This window comes from Leuresthes tenuis, unplaced genomic scaffold (genome assembly GCF_036924035.1).
Source record: "Leuresthes tenuis unplaced genomic scaffold, fLeuTen1.0.hap1 SCAF_8, whole genome shotgun sequence".
Classification (NCBI taxonomy): domain Eukaryota; kingdom Metazoa; phylum Chordata; class Actinopteri; order Atheriniformes; family Atherinopsidae; genus Leuresthes; species Leuresthes tenuis.
In genome coordinates, this window is record NW_027325362.1 from 36,590,330 (window position 1) to 36,606,338 (window position 16,009).

At 42.7% G+C, this 16,009-nt stretch overlaps 1 pseudogene; it reads right to left on the reverse strand.

Moving 5' to 3' along the window:
* Positions 1–10,827: 10,827 nt before the first annotated feature.
* Positions 10,828–11,570, reverse strand: LOC140312654 (UDP-glucuronosyltransferase 1-2 pseudogene; annotated as a pseudogene).
* Positions 11,571–16,009: the final 4,439 nt, after the last annotated feature.

Here is a 16,009-nt window from a genome sequence, read left to right on the forward strand (position 1 = left end):
CTCTGAAGCGGGTAGATGATGGCATCTTCAACACTGTAATGGGTCTTGAAATGTTTTCACTTGTTTATTTAGGTGAGCCAATAACAGACTCTTCAGGACTTTCATAACATGGGACATTAGGGCAACCTGTCTGTGGTCACGGAAGGCATATGTATTTAGGATTTAGATTTTTAGGTACAGGAACAAGGTAGGGAGTCTTCCACAACACTGTAACTTTCTCCTGACTCAGGCAGAGGTTGAAGAGGTGCTTGAAACCATATAGCTGTTCTGCATATGTCTTCAGAACCCTGAGGCTGACAACATCTGGACCTGCAGCCTTGTTCTGATTCTTTAATAAGTGGTCCCAGGATCGCGAGTTATCTAAATAGCTTCCGAAGGATGCCGACTTTCACCAAACTGTTCTCGTTGACTAGATAAACGTATTTCATGCCAGAAATAAGGTCTACGTTTAAAAATACTAGAGTTCCCCTTTAAGACACAACTGAAGGTCAATTAAAGTCAACTAAAAGTTGCTGAAATAAAACCAGCAAAACATCTTTGGCAGGAAACCGGAAACCCAGCCTTTCATGATGTTTCTGGGTTAAAAAAAAAATCAGGCCATCTTTACTCAGCTTTACTTGCTTATGAACCTGAATGTTACTTAGTTACTTCCTCGACTTGGTTTTCTGTACAATCTCCTTAATTTGTGTGTGTGTGTGTGTGTGTGTGTGTGTGTGTGTGTGTGGGGGGGGGGGGGGGGTTACTATCTTGACAGCGCTGCATAAAACTGCCAAAACATGGGGAGACAAGTCACAAATGTTTAAAAGTAGACATTATATGAATGCGTACCTTTACAAGAGGAGTGTGGAAACTTACAACCAGAGTCCCAAAATGTTGGATACTTTTTACAAGTAAGTACAACAACTGTGTGCTGGTGTGTGAGTTCACAAGATGATTCTATTCATGAACACTTTCAGACCTATCAGTGCTTTCACAAGTCAGATCACAAAGAATTTCCTTAAAAGTGGTACATAACAGTACCAGATATTCCTATAATATTTGCAAAATAAAAATGTGTGAATCTTGTGAATAAATCTTGTTTAAAAATGGATGAAATTACTAAATTGAATCTTCCTAACACTAACTTGAATTAAAGCTGAAAGAAGACACTTTTCACTCAAATCTTGAGAGTAGAATTCGTGTATTAAGGCATAATTAGGAGGATTATATAAACACTCAAATACTTATGAACCTGAATGTGCTTTAAGGTCATTGGTGGAATTTCTTCAGGCTGAACAAAGTCACTATAATATCATATCATGTTGATATTATCTCTCTTTTTACCCTTTGTTATCTTTGACACATCTAAACTATTAAGCTATCTTCTGTCAATTTATATTTCTGTCCACTGTTGAATTTGGAAAACATCAATATTGTGGTCATGTTTTCAAAGCTTTGCTATAGCAGACAAAAACAGGGAAACAGGGGGTCAATTTTTCAATTTTCAATTGTCTCTCAATAAGCACCACTTTAACTATTTGATAACATGGGCTGAGTTACATATGTTTAAAAAGCTTTAGGAACATTATCACAATCTCAGCATTTTCAGTAGATATAATGTCAACTAAATTTAATCCAGCCTTAAACCATTTTCACCAAACCAATGCTTACTAGGAATAGATTCACAAATGTTCTTTGACCCCCTGTTTCCTTTTCACTCTCTGTCTCCCTATTTGCTGACTGGCTTTTATCAATCACCTGAAAATGAGATTTTCTGGAAGTCCTTGACACTCACATGATAAGTTCACTGATAGGGATCTGTCAGTAACACAGTGGGAAGGAAAACAGCACTTGTCTGCTATAGCAAAGCTGTACAAGAGAAAACAATCCTCTCAGATACATTTGTGAATCTATTCATAGTAAGGATTGGTTTGGTGAAAATGGTTTAAGGCTGGATTAAATTTAGTTGACATTATATCTACTGAAAATGCTGAGATTGTGATAATGTTCCTAAAGCTTTTTAAACATATGTAACTCAGCCCATGTTATCAAATAGTTAAAGTGGTGCTTATTGAGAGAGAATTGAAAATTGAAAAATTCTTTGATATGTAGTGGGCTATGCATCACGACAAATGGGCACACAGTACTGTACTATGTGCCTGTAACCTGTTTTTGCACATAGTTAACATAAAATAAAGTAGAAGAGAAAGTATTTAACAAAGTCTCCATGTCCTAAAGCTGAGCTTACCTGTCGTGGTAACACACTCCAAACTATACTGGAAAGAGTAAAATATGACCCATGCACTGCAATATAACAGCTGACTCAAAATTTCTCTTAGTATTCCCATAAAAGGCCTTCTGTTGGTGAGGCCCTGGGTTGTTGATTTCTTAGATTGAGTGGCTGATGGGAGGAATTGTTGGCTCTGTGGGAGGAAACTAGAAACTAGAAATGCTTGGCCCAAGTTTTCAGAACGGAAATTAGAAGTTTTAGATGTGGAAGAAGACAATTCTTGTTGTGATCTCTGACCTGGGATTACAGACAGATGCTATGTGAATTTCCACAGAGGAAAATCTAACTTGGCTTTAATCAATCAAAGTGAGTGAAAGCAAAATGTGGATGTTCCACAATATATGCTGAGAGAGTTCTCTTGTAGTATATTTAATTTTCATTTCCATCAGTATCTTAACATGAATTAATTTATACTGCTCTCATTTCATCTGTTGACTTCGGTATGATATACAATTCCAAAATACGAAGTTCACCTATTCAAAATTAGTGCCATGCCATACTTCTCTCTCTCATTTTTCCAGTCCCTCAAATTTTGTCTCCTTCTATTAAACCACAACAAATTTACAGCAAACCTTCCCTATGATTTTGCCTTTTAATATGAAAAACATACAGAAAGTTTTAGTTCACAATGATCTGTCATTTAAGTGACAATCCTCTGCATAGCTGTCCTGAGAATCTTTTTTTTAAGATTTTGTCTTTAAAAAAAATCCAATCTCTGATGTTGTTTCTGGGATCTGCTGAAGCCACTCTCCCAGTTTGGGTTTCATGGCTCTAAGTGCTCCGATCAAAACTGGTACCACTGCTGTCAACCCTTGGTATTTTTCTAGCTTCTTGTGTTCCTTTTCTTAATGTTGTTATCACTTGGAATTGCTACATCCATCACTACTGCCTTCATCATTAGTTTGTCGACCACCGTAGTGTCCAATTGGTTGACCATAATCTGCTTATCAGTCTGGATCTGGAAATCCCACATGATCTTAGCTCTGTAATTCTCCAGTACCTTTGGAGGTATCTCCCATTTTGACTTTACAACTTCCAACCCATACTTGGCACACATGCTCCTGTACACTATTCCCTCCACTTGGTTTTGGCATTCCATGTATGCTCTGCCTGCCTGCATCTTACACCCCACTATTAAGTACTGGACTATCTCAGAGGCTTATTTGCACAGCCTACACCTGGGGTCCTGTCTGGTGTGGTAGACACCAGCCTCTATTGCTCTTGTGCTCAGGGCCTGTTCTTAAGCTTCCATTGTTAGTGCCTCTGTACTGTCTCACAGACCAGCCTTTTGTAGCCACTGATAGGACTTTTTGACATCAACCACATCTTCAATCTGTCAGTGGTACATGCTGTGCAGTGACTTATCTTTCCATGATGGTTCCTCCCCTTCCTCCTCCTCCCCTCCCCTGGGTTTCAGCTGCCTGAGATACTCACTTAGCAGTTCATCACTGGGGGCCATCTTCCTGGTGTATTCCTGGATCTTTGTTGTTTCATGCTGGAGACCTCCCTCCTTTAATTTAGTGTACATTCCATGCTGCATATAGGGTGAAACCCTCCATGCACTGTGAGGAACTTTCTTGATATCAGTGCCTTCTGCCTATCTGATGACTTTCATGTATGTGTTGATGGGATGGACTTTGTTCTTACCATTCAGCTGACTCTTCACCTGCCTTATTCATTGTAGGTACGTAGTAGTGTCTGAGATGACATTTTACATATATATATATATATATATATATATATATGCTGTATATATATGCTGCAATATTGAAAAGAGTAACAGGCAAACCCTGATCTTAAGCCTTTAACCAACCTTAAAGAGGACGGAAGTTAATCTCCAGCTACATACTCTTACTGAAATAAACCTATTGGAAACAACTTTAAGATTACATTAGATTAGTAAGGTTCTTAAGACAGTATAGTTGTAGGACTTAAAAAACATAGAATTAAAAATCCACACAAACTGATTCATTCAATCATCTAGGTCTTGTGGGTTACAAAGGAGATTTAAAGTGTGAGCACCAATTATCAAGTATTTAGCAATTGGCAGTTTCAGTGACACACGAGGATTATCAACATTCAATCTATCATCTCTGCTGGCTCTGTCGTAACAAATGAGGGCAACATGTGTTATTAGTGCCTGAGATCATAGACACAACAGAGCTGTGATATTACAGTCCATTACTGGATCTAGTGTGAAACCTTTCTTTTTAGACAAAACATAATCTATCATGCAACCTTTTCAGTAAATCAATCATTCTAATAGGACAACGTTCAAATAATAATATATTTTCTACCTCGATATTGGAGAAAATCAATGTGACTTACATAGTAATGAAGACTTTAAAATGTTCATATTTCAATTATTTGGCCAATCATCTTTATAACGAACATTTTTGTTTACTGTCAAAAGACAGTTTTAACAGTGTATCAAAACTGAGATGTGTGAGGTTTTTCTCTTTTGCTTAGTGTGAATTAAATTTTTTATTTAAACAAATTTTGCTTTTAGCTGGTCAACCATGAATAAAATTAATTAGGGAGAAGATTTAAAAAAAAAAAAAAAAATTTTTAAAAATCGCTGTGTTTCTTAAAACATTTTCCTGGTTAGATTCCTGGTTACCTTTCATTTCAAATCAGTATAGGTCCACTCCAGCTCCAAGTATGACGTATTCTTTGTTTAGGGATCAAGTTTATTTTATTTATTTTTCTGACTTCCCTACAGTCTGAGAGCTTGGAGCTGACACACCCGTATATCCAGCCAGTCATAAAATGCTCTCTTTAGGCATCAGTGGTCTGACCCCTATGGAAACCTAATGTCAATGTCTTGGATTTATTTTGGGATTACGTAAAAACACAGAAGACACTGGGACATATAGCCTGAAACAAAAAGCAGTTTTAAAGGCAATGGGTGCTCACACTACTAAATATTTGTATAACTAATGTTTGTAAGCCCTTTTTATACATCTTGCCAAATCTCTGAGTACTAAGAAGATGGCAGTCTTTTAAATGTGTACAGGTATATGGCAGCACATATTGGTTTTGCTTGAATGATAAAGCAAAAATGCTTCTCTGAAGTAAAAGAAATTACTGAAGAAACTAGTTCATACATTTATATCTCAACACAGTTTCAGACACATACCCAACAGGTGGAGTTTGTCTGGTAGAACAGTAGCCTCTGTCAGCACCCTGAGGCTCCAAGAATACCCACCATCCTCCCAGAGCATTGAGGGTGTCTCTGTTCTGTTTTGAGGCTTTGCGGGTTGAGTGTGAACTTCCTGCCATCTGTGGAAGAGAAGGTGGGAGGAATGGTGACTATTCTGGTTTCCAGTTCTCATCCATCCGTCTAGTGTGGACAGCTGGGAGACGTTGCCTGTCGCAGGACAGATGTGATCATCCTGCTTGACTGTGCCCTCAGTTCTCTGTCATTTAACTAGTCTGTTGTGAATGTGTTTTGAGTGGTCCTCAGTGATTTCCAAAGATTTTTCATAAAAAAAATTAAATAAAAAAAAGTTTGTCAAAGAAAGTAAAAGTTTAAGGCCTGTCATAGGTGTATAAAAAGGTCTGCCAATCATTGCATTCTGGCTGAATTCAGTGATAGAACAGCCTACCAGCTCCTGTTAGAGCTCTTCATTTGTTTATCTTTCCTCAGGCAGGCTATTTTTACATTAATTGCGCATCACTTATGTCTATAGAGTGCTGCAACAACAGAAAGCAAGAGCAGTAAGAAGACTGCACAGTAGTGGCAGTGAATAAATATTTTTGGGACATTAATCAATCCCACCTCTTTTCCCAAGGTGTTTTTTTGTTTTGTTTTGTTTTTAGTGTCAATTTCTTAAAATCAAAAAACTAAAATTAAAAGAGAATAAGAAAACCCCTCGACTATGAGGAAAGATTGAGTAATAAATAAATAAACAAATTAATAGATAAATTGATAAATAAAAATACTACCACACATTACTGTAACGGGTGGTGTATGGACCCAATTGCATAATAAAGCTGGCAGGAGAACGCTGGAAAGACATGCATGGCAAAGGATAGAATGTGGAGCTGGTGACTATATGCTGGGCTGATTGCATGTGATGAGAGGCAGCTGTGTGCACAGGTGAGTGGAGTGAACTGATGAGGTGTGTGTGGCTGACAGGCTGAGTAGGGCAGAAGCAGGATCAATAGAAAATTACTGATGGTAGGATGACTAAACTGTGACAGAACTCCCCCCTTCAAGGGACGGCCCCTGACGTCCCCAAAACAAGTCCAAGGAACCAGGGTGGGAGGAGGGGGAACAGGAAGGCGGGCTAAAACTCGGGAGAACCCTAGAACTCCCCATCCTCAGGTTGTGAGGAAGGCGAGTTCGCCGGTGGGTCCACTGCCTCCTCCTCCGACAGGGAGTCCTCCCACTGGTCCGGGGCAGTGGAAGGGCCAGCAGCAGGCGTCCTATGGCGAGGGCCCCTGCCGATGTTGCTGGGGGAGGGCTGGTCCGGATGTTGCTGGTGAAAGACTTGGATGAGACCCCGGTCCACAATGTGTTGAGCAGGAACCCAGGATCTTTCCTCCGGACCGTAGCCCTCCCAGTCGACGAGGTACTGGCAGCCCCTTCCACATCGGCGAGAGCGAATGATGCGGCGCACTGCATATGTGAGTCCCCCTTCAATGAGGCGGGGTGTGTGGGGGGGGGGGGTGGAGCAGGTGTGACCTTGGACACATGGAATGTCGGGTGCACCCGCATAGACCGAGGGAGTTTGAGCCAAACTACCACAGGATTGATGACCTTCTCGATAGCGAAGGGCCTGACAAACTTAGGAGCCAGCTTGTTGGATTCCACACGCAGAGGAAGGTCACGGGTGGAGAGCCAAACCTTCTGGCAAACCTGATATTGTGGAGCTGGAGAGCGATGACGGTTGGCTGCTGAGGAGTATCGGTCTGCCGCCTTCAGGAGGGAGGCCCTAGCATGGCTCCAGGACCGACGACAGTGACGGATGAAGGCTTGGACTGAAGGGCAAGAGGCCTCCTCTTCCAGGGCTGGGAAGAGAGGAGGCTGGTAACCGTAGGCACACTGGAAAGGAGACAAACCGGTGGCGGAGCTGGTAAGGGTGGCTCTCCCAGTGCCACATCCGGCTGCAGGAGGCCGGATGGTGCTTGACGCAATGTTTTATTCTGATTGCAGGTCTGGCAGGCTTTGACATACTCCCGGGTGTCCTCCTGTAACGTGGCCCACCAAAAACGTTGTAGAAGGACCTCCTGGGTTCTCTGGATCCCAGGATGGCAGGTCAACTTAGAACCATGGGCCCACTGGAGTACATCCGACCTCAGAGCTGCAGGCACGAATAAACAACTAGTAGGGCAGGCACTTGGACCAGGCTAACCCTCTGTGGCAGCTCTCACTTTCTCCTCAATTTCCCAAGTCAGGGATGCCACAACACACGGGGACGGAAGGATGGTGTCAGGAGCACTTGTGCCATCATCCTCCCTCTGGAACTGACGTGACAGAGCGTCAGGTTTGACGTTGCGGGAGCCGGGTCTGTAGGAGAGGATGAAATTGAACCTAGTGAAGAAGAGGGCCTGTCGAGAATTGAGTCTCTTTGTGGTTCGAATGTACTCCAGGTTCTTGTGGTCCGTCCAAACCAGGAAGGGCTGCTTGGTTCCCTCCAGCCAGTGCCGCCACTCCTCCAGGGCCAGTTTAACAGCGAGGAGTTCCCGGTTACCAATGTCATAATTTCTCTCGGCTGGGGAAAGACGCCGAGAGAAAAAGGCACATGGGTGGATCTTCTGGTCACTGGCTGCTCGCTGGGACAGCACAGCCCCTACACCCATGTCAAATGCATCCACCTTTACGATGAACTGCCGTTCGGCGTCAGGAACTTGGAGGATGGGTGCAGAACTGAAGCGGTCCCTCAGGGTCTGGAAGGCTGTATCTGCAGAATGGGACCATCGGAAGGAAGTCTTGGAGGATGTCAGGGCTGTGAGAGGGGCAGCGATGGAGCTATAGTTCCGGATGAAGCGCCTGTAAAAATTGGCAAAGCCCAGGAACTGTTGCAGCTTCTTACGGGTTTCAGGGACTGGCCAGCACCTAACTGCGTCCACTTTGGCAGGATCCATCTCCAGGTGACCCTGAGTCACAATGTAACCCAGGAATGACACAGTCTGTGAGTGAAACTCACACTTTTCGGCCTTCACGAAAAGGGAGTTCTCCAGCAAGCGTTGGAGGACCGTCTGGACATGGTGGATATGTTCTTCGCGGGACTTAGAAAAAATGACGATGTCGTCCAAATAGACGAAAACATATTTGTCGATCATGTCTCTGAGGAGGTCGTTGACCAAGGCCTGGAAAACTGCCGGGGCATTGGTGAGGCCGAATAGCTTCACCAAATATTCATAATGTCCGGTGGGCGTGTTAAAAGCAGTCTTCCATTCATCCTCCTCTCGGTGGTAGGCATTACGGAGGTCAAGCTTGGTGAAGATCATGGCACCCTGAAGTAACTCAAAGGCTGAGGAGATGAGGGGAAGAGGGTACCGGTTCTTTATAGTGATGTCATTAAGTCCCCTGTAATCAATGCAGGGGCGCAGGGTCTTGTCCTTCTTCTCTACAAAGAAAAATCCTGCCCTAGCAGGAGACAACGAGGGTCGGATAATACCGGTAGCCAGGGAGTCATTGATGTAAGACTCCATGAAGTCCCGTTCAGGACCAGACAGGGAGTACAGACGCCCCTTGGGAGGTGAAGTGCCAGGCATCAGGTCAATGGAACAGTCATAAGGCCGATGAGGGGGCAATGAAGTCGCCTTAGTTTTACTGAACACCTCCCGGAAGTCATGGTACTCGGCAGGAACTCTGGACAAGTCAGGGCAGGAACTAGAGTACGTTGTCTGCTGGGGTACAGAGGCCTCTTTAAGGCAGACCTGGTGGCAGGAGTTCTTCCAGATCAGTGGAATGTTGGAAGATGACAGGAGGTGAAACTGGATGGTCTCATGGTGGTTACCGGAAAGTAGCATGTGGACAGGAGAAGTCAGCCACCGACTGGTTCCCTTGGCGCAGGGAGAGCAGATCCGGAAGTGCCCAACCCGAACACCTTGCGTAGTTCTTCAGAGAAGGCCTGGAATGATGCACAGGCAGAAGTCCGCCTCTCCCACCCTGCTGTTCCCCAGAGGAGGGCTCTGCCGGTCAGGTTGCTAACTACGTATGCCACCCTGGCCTCCTCGGTGGCGAACGTGTATGGCTGCAGGCCGAAGAGTAAGGAGCAGGAGGTCAGGAATGAACCGCAGAGTTCAGGGTTTCCATCATATCACTCAGGGGTTCCCACTCGGGTCTCGGAGATCATCATGGGCTGTGGCAGAGCTGGAGCAGGAGTTTCCGGTGTGGGGACTGGAACTGCAGGAGGGCGAGTGGACATCAGCTGTTGCAAATGGGCGGAGAGGGCTGCAAAGGTATTGGTGTTGGCCTCTGCAGCTTGTCTGGCGTATGCATCAGCCTCCTCCATTCTCTGCTGATGTTGCATGAGCGTGTTCTCAATCCTCTCAAACCGATCCTGTGGTGAGGGTGGTCTTGCTGGGTCCATGTCTGGCCAGATTGTACTGTAACGGGTGGTGCATGGACCCAATTGCAGTACAAAGGAGTCAGAAGACAGTGGTAAAAAGTTCAACGCTTTACTGAGACTCTGGCAGACAGACAAACGGTTTAGAAACCGGCAAACAGGAATCAGGAAAGGAGAGGCAAAGTTCTTGGTTAGGGACAGAAGGCTGGGTCGAATTACTGGGAGGCAGACGAAGCAGGGAATCAGGGACAGGCGAGGTCGGTACCGGTAAAGCTGGCAGGAGAACGCTGGAAAGTCATGCATGGCAAAGAATAGAGTGTGGAGCTGGTGACTATATGCTAGGCTGATTGCATGTGATGAGAGGCAGCTGTGTGCACAGGTGAGTGGAGTGAACTGATGAGGTGTGTGTGGCTGACAGGCTGAGTGGGGCAGAAGCAGGATCAATGGAAAATTACTGATGGTAGGATGATAACTGTGACAATTACAGTAGTAGTAGTAGTACAGCACTAAACAATCTTGCTTCTTAGTGGACATAAGTTTGCTTTTGTGAGTCTGATAGACTGAGATCTTCTGTCAGGTCACAAGTCATTTGCCAGATTTACAGACAGACACGACACAGGTCATGTCATAGACATGAATGAAATTCATAAGTAGTGTATACTTTGAGAATTATTGAAGTAATGCAAAACATTTCTTGAGAATCTTTCACATTGTGTTTTCTTTTATCTTTGCATACAGATATTTACTTAACAATATTTTATAAACAAAAAACAATACTAAAATGTAAGAGCTTAATACTTAATACTTACTGAATAATTAAGACATAATACTGTAATTATAGAGAATATTCTCATTTTAGTGTGCTCAGTTGTACAGTACAGTTTTGTAAGGATTCTTATCCTGCTATGTTATAATTTAGCCACCTAGCTTATATGCCATGCCATCACTTTTCTCAGAACCAAAGGATGAAAAATAGGGCTAAAACATACATATATATAAACAGTGAAAATACAGTAAATATGTAACAATCCAAAACACTCCAAAAAAGGGAATCAAAAAGAATATGTTACCTTCTGGGGCATCTTGGCAAAGACGCTGGCAATTTCATCTGCAATTTCTTTGGGCAACGCATTTACCAAAGTTCCCAGAGTCATGATGATTACTCCATGCTCCCCAACACTCTGAACATACTCCTCCAGGTCTGCAGGCAGAGGCTGAGCTGGTTTGCACTGGAATCCTCCTATGCAGACAACGTTTGGCATTGTGGGCCGAGGGAATTCAAATACAAAATCTGACCTGAACAGCCAAATGTCTGCTTCCTGAACCAGCGAGACGATGTCACATCCACCCTCAATATATTTAGCGCAGATGACATCATAGACAGGCCCCACCATGATTTTTTCTTGAAACAATATAATGCCATAGAAAAGCATGTTTTTGACCCTCTGGATGAAATCCATTTTGTCTGTTAGGCCTGATCCTGGCACTGGGACATAAGAAAGTGGTGAGGGGGCTAAAACGAAGTGTCCCTCTCCACTGGTTATCCAGCGCACATTGAGCACCACGGGCAGTTTGAGAAATTTGGCTAACACAACCCCTGGTCCTATTCCTGGATCAGTAAGAACCAGATCATACTTTGAATCTATAAGGCTTTTGACCATATTGGGATCATATATATTTGAATGATGGCTTTAGACCATATTGAATGGAGCTGTGATACCATGTAAAGAAAATCCTTTGTACGTTTGAAAAATTTCAACAGCGAATCCCCTTCTCTCTGTGCCTAAAATGAATGGTTGGAAAAAACAGTGGTGAGAAAGTGATTATTTGATGTAGTTATGACAAACATGGGGCTACACGTGTACATAATTAATCACCTACCCTAATATGCCCTTGTAGATAATCATCAATAAGGTTCTCAATTTCTTTACTGATTTCAACCGTAATTGATGTGTAGAGAGGACTTTTCTGGGATGTGCCAGCTGCTGGAGGCCCTGATCACGGTAATATTGTGCCCCCAGACATGAAGTTCTTCCAGTAAAATCTTCATATTAATCCAGTGGTTACTATCTAGAGGGTAAGCCAGAATGTTTCCCCCATCACATTGTGGTGTGAGGAAAGTCAGACATGAACTGAACAATACAGCCATCCCACACATGGCTCCTAAAATGTCAAACAAAAACAAAAAATAGAAAAGCAGTCAGTCACATTATATCAGAAATGTGCTAAGTCAGGTTTTATCAGGTATACACAGCACAGAAAAAATGTTTTTGAAAATGTGTTTTTAACTAAACAAGTTTTTATCAATATCACATCCTGTCTCATACTTTTTGCTACCATTGTCTTCCCACTTATCTCCCTTGACTCAAATTTATTTCAAAGCCATTCATTTTTTTCTGCATGGTCTTGAGACTTCAAAAAAAGTAAAACGCAGAAAGTGTTTTTGAAAATGCAACAACTGCACATGACTTGTGTGATAGTAATGAAAAATCATTCACAATTGGACAATATAAAGAGATTTGGCCTTGTGACCTGAATTTTTACTAGTTAAAGTTATCACCCCACCCCAAAAATACAGTGGTGACAATATTTTATTATATTATATTAACATTTTTGTGACATACAGGCCACCATTTGTGTCAATTAATGGTCACACATAAATTCATTACAGAAAATTATATTTAGCTGTATGATAATCATATAAAGCTTAAACTATTTTTAACAATTGAGAGACATGTATATAGCTAAAACAGAAATTAAAATATTGCCATTTTATCGCATGCACTAGAGTCCTGAAATATTAGAGAGATATTCCAGAGTGATGGCAAATGCAAATGTCCACATTTTTTCTTCCAGACTTTCTGCACCCAGACCACAAATAAAATCTAGAATTTTAGCATGTGAGAAATGCAAATATGTGAGAAAATATTTCAGAGAATTCACTACCTAGTGGTTAGCGAGTCACTCCTTCACTTAACTTTCTGCCAGCCAGGCACGTCACCAGACACTTTTTACCGGGGCACGTGCCCCTGTACACATGTGTTGTGCCCCTATAAAAATTCCCATATACATCCTTCAGACTACACTACAACTAATGTGCCAAGTAAGAATAACATAGGCATGATTTTCCCTGTTTCAACCACGTAACCTACTTTAGTCAATGCTGCATAGGTCTACCAAAGAGTGAAGTGAAGAGGTTGTATTCACAGGCATTGGGTGTGTCTGTGCATGTTCAGCGTATGGGCTGTGTGTGACGTGTAAGAGCGCAAAATAAGAGTTGGAAGGCAAGATACTGTGGCCCGCACATATTTATCAGCGGATAGTAGCCCACACATTTTGCTAATCAAAGTGTAGTAGGCTATACATTACATTACACTATACATTGATGGAGAAGTCATGGACGTGGTCATGGACATAAGGAAATTCTTACAGAGGAGAGCCAGGGACAGAGAAGCCACAAGGAGAACTGAGAATGAAGTGGAGGGACTTAAGAGACTTGTTTTCTCTGTTGTGTGTGTTCTAACTGTTGAAAATTGTAATACTGTGCATACTGTGTTTTTTTACTAATATTGCCTATTGTAAAAGGCTTACTTGATTATGTTCGATGTGCTACAGAGGGAGGAATTGAAAATCTAAATGATTTAACTCAAACGTGTTTCTATTTGCTTAGATAGCCTATAGCTCTGTTAAACCTGTTGAGGTTCACGCAAATTTGAAGAATCATTCTTATACATCCAGTACAGGCTCATTTTCTGTATACAATAAAGGCAGTATTGGTGGTGGTGTTCTGGGTGGGGGGCCTGTGCCCCTGTACAGCTGTATGCCTAGCAACGTCCCTGCTTCTAGCCTGTATGCTGGTTTCCATTCGTTCCTCTCTACTTTGGATAATTACAAATATATGTTAAATTTATATCAGCATGAGGAGACTCATCTGCTATGCTCAACATGTTGTGAAAAAAAGATTTCTACAGCATCTCCTGCCTCGTGCACCCTATAGACAGATTTGCTCCGGCACTCCCTCCCTTGGATTTCCAGCTGTGAGAGCACATCTCCACCCGAAAGGCTCCCCGTGTGACGCATGAGTGAACAGCAACTGCAGAAAAAGTGAAGACCAAACTGTATGCACATTCACACTGTATGCACATTCAGAATACATTTCCTAACGACTTATGCTTGCCTAAACCATCACAGCTAAATGGGTGACTCTTACATCACACTAACCATAACATAATTACTATTTCAAACCTTGACTCTAAAACCAAGCTTTGACCCTCAAAAATACCCTCCTTCATACCTAAGATGATGGCAATTTGGTCCCTACATTTACAAAGAGTCCCCTTAAAATTTAAGTTCTGTTGGGATTTGGTCCCCATCTTAAAAAACATGTATACACACTCATCCACGCGCTCAGACACACACACAAGCACTTCAAAAACAGACTAGCTGGTGCCTGCGTAGCCCCAGGGGTGTGTGTTGCTTTCTTAATGACTTGTGCAGATCCAGACCAGGCTGTTGAGTCTCCTCAGCCTTACTCAGTGTTGAGGAAAGAGTGACAACAACCGATCCAGGCCCTCCTCCTCCCCATCTCCTCCTTTTTCTGTCCTTCTCTCTCATCTTTGTGGAATTCATGTTATATTTTGTTTCAGCTTTTCCCCTTCTCGATTTCACATCTATCATCATACTCTCTTTCCTACTGTTTCTATTTTTCTCTTCTAACCAGTTTAACAGATATGTCTGAATTCAGTCAAGGTGCCCTCTGTGACTTTATGAAGTTGCAAAATTTTATTTCTATGGTATTGTGTGTGGAAGCCTGTGGTCTCTATGGTTCCTTGTTAAATGGTATTTCTATAAATGTTACATGTTTTATGGGAGGGGGGGCAGTGAATTAAGTCATCAAAATTCAGTCTGACAACAAGTGAAGTGGTGTGTAAGGGCAGAATACACCAAGAGAGTTGACTCTATGTGTGTGTTTATGCATGCCTGGTGAGTTGTATGACTGAAAATATTCTTCCATGACACTCTCATCTTCTAGGGATCAAAGGTCACCCTCTAATTGTCTTAATGGACTGTCCTGAGCTAAAACAGGGAGAATTCAGGTCAGGCTGGGTCAGAGGCCAATAAGAACCTGAAAGTCTTAACAAACCAGTAAAGAGAGAAGTGATAGACACAACAATACCATCAAGCAGCTAAATAGAGTCACTAAGCATAAAGAGATAAAGGTCTCGTTTCTGTATCCAATGGTACAGATGTCAGAAAAGTTTCCTGCAAGGTACAGAAATGGTCCTTCAGATAATTATTGTGGAACTTTCTCAAATTTTTTAGGTAAATAATGACTACTAACTCTACAAAGTTTTCCCATTTAAAGAGATATCTTTTTGGCTCTAGTGGCCTTAAAATAACCAGGAAAGAGAGAGAGGACATTGGCTAGAGGGAGATAACATGCACCAAAGGCCTACAGCCAAGTCTCAGCAGCCTTGGTGGCTGCGGAAGGTAAAACCTGGATGTCGGAGGAATTTGGTGAGGCCACTGAGAATGCCTTCCGGTTGGCTTCAAAGATGTTCATTTGGTATCTAAAAAAGGGTGAGCAGGGCCCTTCTCAGGTTGTGCTTGGCCTGGGTGAAGAACTGCTGACCCAAACTAGGGATATAGATCTCTCTAATCCAACCAGGATGTCCTCCAATGAGGAAGCAGAGCCTGAAGTCTTGCTGTAAGACTCACTTATCACCTTGGAGAGGTTGCCAAGGCAGTTAAAAAGCTGGGATAAACAAGATTCACCCTGAGACTTTGAAGATTCTGGACACTGTGGGGCTGTCATGACTCACATCTCCCTTCAATGTCACATAGAGGTCAGGAACATCTGTAGTGGTTTTTGCCCAGATCACAGAACACTAGCCCAGATCGTCACCCTTGCGGATTTCCTGAGGGGTTCATGGGATTTTGACCATCCAAACTACATATGTTTTGTTGACTTGGAAAAGGCTTATGAGCGGATGTTGCAGTTGTATGGAGTGGAGTCAGTTTTATGGGCTATTCGGTCCATGTACAACCAAAGCAAGAGCTTTGTCCCCAGTCTTGGCACAAAGATAAGCTTGTTTACAGTGTGTATTGGACACTGCCAGGACTGCCCCTCACTGATCCTGTTTGTGACATTGATGGACATGATTCATAAGCATAGTTTGGAAGAGGATGGTGTCTGCTTTGGGAACTTCAGGGTTGC